Below are 5,364 nucleotides of genomic sequence, written 5' to 3'. Positions count from 1 at the left end.
CAAATCTGCCGGGTCCTGGCCACCTATGTCACACAGAGGAGTTCACCTGCCTTCCATTCTCTGAGCTTGTGGTCACAGCAGGAGTCTTCCAGGGCACTGCCTTGGCTTGGAAATGTAAGTCCGTCCGGAAATAGTGTCCCCATCTCTGGTGTTTTTGAGCTCTAGCATGCCATCCAGGTTCCAAGGAGGAGAGTCACGAAGGTCCCAGAGCTGCAAGGTGCACAGAGCACCCTATAAACCCTGCAGCCCTCTTTGAGTCATGGGGAGGACTGTGGATCCCCTTCTTTGAGTCTAAAGAGGCTCAGGAATCCATATTCTCCACAAGGTCCAGGTGGGAAACGGAGGGTCCGAGGCTGTAACGTGCCCAGAGAGCCTGGGTCAGGCCATGCTGAGAAGAAGGTCCTCTCAACTCATACCCAGAAATCTGAAAAGCCGGGCGTGGTGGCGCACGCCTTTAATCCCAGCACTCGGGAGGCAGAGGCAGGCGGATTTCTGAGTTCGAGGCCAGCCTGGTCTACAGAGTGAGTTCCAGGACAGCCAAGGCTACACAGAGAAACCCTGTCTCGAAAAAAGCCAAAAAAAAAAAAAAAAAAAGCCAAAAAAAAAAAACCAGAAATCTGAGCAGTCTGCTCTACTTTATATCCACACCCACACCACAGGTTCACACACACACATGCAAATACACAGTAATTCATATGAACACATATACAAACACATACTAGGCTCACAGATATACATGTACACACAGTAGATTCACTTACATGTATAAACATGTAGTAGACTCATATGCACACATTTACATATGGTAGACTCACGTGTACACACATACTGGAGTGAGTTCCAGGACAGCCAGGGCTACACCGAGACACTCTATCTCAAAAAAACAAAAAACAAACAAAAAACCCAGATCACATACACAAACAGTAGGCACACATATATCACTTGTACACATTTACAAGCACATGGTAGGCTCATATGTACACATAAACACACACCACAGGCTCATATGCACATATACAAACACACAGTAGGCGCGCAGGCGCGCACAAACACACACACTGAGGTTTGTGGACTGCCAGGTAGGCTGGTCCCTGAAGACTCCAGCATCTCCATCCCCGTTTCCCCACGCCCCAGCCCTCTGGCTGGTACCCCTTCTCTCCCAGCCTCCCTTCAGCTCCCCACTGGGTGGAAAGCAGACTTACTCACAGCAGAGGGAATAGGTTCGGCCATCTAAGTCCCAGCCTGAGAGGTACTCAGAGAGCTTAGGCTTTACAAGCCCTCAGAAATGGGGGGAGTCAGAACACATCCTGTAAGATGAGCAAAGGATTAATGCAACATAGGGGTGACAGGACCCTCAGCTGAGACTGCAGGAACCCCAAGAGTTGAGTCACATAAGGAACAAGTCCACTGGGTAAATGGCTTCTAGGTACGTCCTTAACCCAAAGGGCACCACATCATCTCAGTGTTAGTAACGAGGTCCCACCATAACCAGGGAGACAACCTTCAACCAGCAACCACAACCAGGAAGACGAAACCAGTTCACTGCAACCAAAACTCTGTGTGTGTGTGTGAGTGAGTGAGTGTGTGTGTGTGAGTGTGAGTGTGTGTGAGTGTGTGTGAGTGAGTGAGTGTGTGTGTGAGTGTGTGCGCTAGCGTGAGTGTGTGTGTGTGTGTGTGTATGTAGGCTGTAGTGGACGGGATGGTAACTCAGCCACAGATGTAGTGCTGACAGGAAAACGCCATTCAAACCTTTCACTGCTCAAGGATACAATCATGGATTTATTCCCAGGACACCAGAGGGGTTGTTCCAATGTGACAAACACCTCTCATCTGCGATAAAACGTCTAGAACCATTAGTGGCTGTGTGTGATGGCATATGTCTGTCCTGTGAGCCCAGTACTTCAGAAGCCAACACATGAGTTCAAAGCTGACCTGGGCTACAAAAAACAAAAAAAACCCAAAAAAAAAAAAAAAAAAAAACGAAACCAAAGCAAAAAAACCACAGCCAACAACTAAAATCAATAGAGGCAGATACCTGGGGATCTCTGAGTTCGAGGCCAACCTGGTCTATAGAGTGAGTTCCAGGACACTCAGAGCTACACACAGTGAGACCCTGTCCCCCCAAAAAATAAAATAAAGGAGCTGTATTGTACGTCCTGTATATGTTCTGCAGTTCAGACTCCATTCCGACTCTCTCAGATCGCTATGGACCATGGGGGAGGAGAAAGAACAACGGCCAAGCACTTGGAATCTGGAGGGCTAAGTTTAAATAACCCAGCAGAACTAAACTACAAACACAGCAGAGAGAGCAAAGCTACTAAATATACAAGCCTAGGGACCACAGCCAGCCCTGCTCACCTGCCGCCCTCACCGCTGAGGCTGAGGCAGGCCCCCAGTCTCCTGAGCCTTGGGGTGCTTTCTATTCTCACCCCTGGCTATGCTACATTCTTCTGTAGTTACCTCCTGGCTTGTGCCATCACCTTCTGAGGCCCGTTCCAGTGAAAAGCAGGACAGGGCCAGTCAGTCATTTTGTTCACGGGTCTGCTCAGTGCAGGGCTGACCAAGGGACAGATGGAATTTGAAACCATGGCCAATAGTTCACTGTTTCCCTTTGCTGGAGACCCCAAGTGCTTTGCAAAACACACTCCTCCTCAAACACGCTTTGTTATCAGCAACCCAGGGCCTTGCCTGTAGCCAAAGGCAAGAAGCAGAGCAAGGCTCCAACCGCCACCTCCTTTTCCTGCTGACAGGAGTGAATAACCTGGGTGGGCAGAAGTAGGTTGAACATAAGAACACAGAATCCAGGGAGACCAGGGAGAAAGATTCATGAAACCCAGGTGGCACTAACTCTCCACATTAGCAGAGGTCTGGGGACAGAGCTGAGCAGGAGAGGGTCGGCCTTTCGTGTACAGGGTTTCATCCCAGCACCAAAGCAAAACAGAACCCAGAGAGAGCTGCTTGCATCATCTAAAGCTTCTTGTTAAAGGTCAGACTGGATGTCTTCAGAGTCTATTCGAGAGAAAAAAACCAGGAATTAAACCAGGGGAAAGGCAATTCTTAATGAGGATGTCAGGTTATATTAAAAACAAACAAAAAAACAAAACCCCCCAAAACCCCCCAAACCAGGAAAACCTCCACACTAGTAATTTTCCTGAAAACAGTCTTGATACATTCTTACAGTGAGATAGAAATATCATGCAGTCCAGTAGCCCTAGAACAATGACTTCCGAGAGTAACTGAGCCTCCAGTGAGGTGCACCAAGCACCCAGGTGTCATGGGACACCATAGCTGTGTACTCGGTAGGATGAAGAGAAGTGTCACAAAGGCGTGGGCAGCCCTCCCCTGCCCCACACCGGGCCCCTCACTCACAATATACTCATCCTCATGCCATTGTTGAGGATTTAAAAAATGCAGCCTGGGGTGTGTGTGTATGGAAATCATTTAGCTGTTAAGAGCACTAACCACTCACCCAGAGGACCCAGGTTCAAATCCCAGCACCTAGATGGCAGCTCACAACCATTTAACTCCAGGCTCAGGGGATCTGATGCCCTCTTCTGGCCTACTGCATGCATGTGATGCACAGAAATATAACACACATACCAAAAATAATTGTAAAGAAAGGTAGCTGGGCCAATGGCACCCGGTGGGTCCAGCCACTTGGAGATTAAGGAGGGAAGATCACTTGAGACCAGCTGGTTAACCCGCTAAGATTTTTGTCCCTTAAAAAACAAACAAAACGTAAGAAACATCTAGAAAGCTGTGCTCAGACCAGACCTCTTAATCAGCTCTAATATTATCCTGGTCTCAATCTTCCCTGGCAGTGTACTGACATTCATGTAGGTCTTCAAAGTCTATGGCAGCAAAATTGTCCAGGTCCATGGGGCAGGCTGGCACACACCTTTAACTCCAGCACTGAGGAGGCAGAGGAAGGCCAGTTACTGATTCTGAGGCCAGCCTGGTCTACAAGTTCCATCCAGGCCAGTAGGGGCTGAATATAAGAACCCATCCCAAACAAAAAACCTCTAGGACTGGGAATGGCTTAGGCTTAACAATCATAAATGAGGTATTGATATTAATGAGACCATCAGTGTGACGCTGAGACTGGCCGGGGACATACAGCGCAGGTCCCCATGCAGCGGCCCTCAAAGGAAACATCCCTGTACTTACAGCCTTATGCCCCAGCTCAGCTGTTGCTCTAGAAGGCACATACTTGAAGTGTTGGATGTTAACTCAGCATCTTGTCTGCAGGCTCAAGGCGCATGTCTGCATATGGAAGGATGGACAGTTGCTCTTTGGAGCACTGGTTAAGCTCAGGAGGGGGACATTTGCAGATCCTACAGCCACAACACCCCAAGTCTCATAGTCAAGGTGCTCACCCACCTGCCAGAGTGAGCACTGGGTGCCCTGGTGATCGTACAGCTCAGTGTTAAGGCCCTTGAAGGCCACAGAAACCCTCCAGCATTCTGAGGACCAGCGAGCGACAGGCTCAGTTCAGGGATCCAGGGTCTCACATGGAGCCCGGATGACGGGCGTGAAATTGAGTGTCTTTGTTCGACTCCAGAAGTGGGGTCTGAAAAGAGGACGAGGGGCATAGCATACAGAAGGAGCCCTTGTCTTGCAGGGCATCAAGGCAGTGTGTGATCCTTCCACAAGCTAGCGCCTCACGACAGCAGGCAGGCCCAGCAACACAGAAAGACAGTTACCGCCGCCGCCGTGTGACTAGTAACACCCTTCTTTCAAAAGGAAAGAAAGAAAAAAAGCACAAGAAAGGCTGAATAACTGAATAAATCTAACATCACGGCTTTTAAAAATTAAAATCTTCTGCTCAATCGAGCAAACAAGTGGATGACTTCACAGAGCCTCCACATCATGCTCATAGGAGGAACAGTGTCACCACCTCACTGGGACAGTCACACGGGTGCTGCCTTTCCTCTGCCTAAGACCTGTGGTCTCTGTGGACACGGCAGCATGGAACCTGAAGCAGCCAGTTGTTGGCTTTCTCTACACTAGGGTCGCTTTTTAATTCTTGCAGCAGTGGAGAGAAAGCCGTTGGCAAGCTCTATTATATGAGTTACACTCGTAGCCTTCAAACTACCTGTAACACATGGATGTGACCAGTGACAGGGCTTGGTAGGTGACACACCTGTGTTTGATCTCTGGATCATGCGGCAGAGGAAAATCACTTCCCACAAGTTGTCCTCTGCCCCCACACGGGTATATACACAATGTATACATTAATTATGCTGTGGGATGTGTCTCACTGGCAGAATGTTTGCCTGCCAATCAAGAGGACCTCGTTCAGCTAGGTGGCAGCCACACGCCTTTAATCCCACCATCAGGAGGCAAAGGCAGGAGGATCTCTGA

This window comes from Mus caroli, unplaced genomic scaffold (assembly GCF_978045245.1).
Source record: "Mus caroli unplaced genomic scaffold, Mus_caroli_1 scaffold_20, whole genome shotgun sequence".
Taxonomy (NCBI): domain Eukaryota; kingdom Metazoa; phylum Chordata; class Mammalia; order Rodentia; family Muridae; genus Mus; species Mus caroli.
This window is presented reverse-complemented; position numbering follows the sequence as displayed.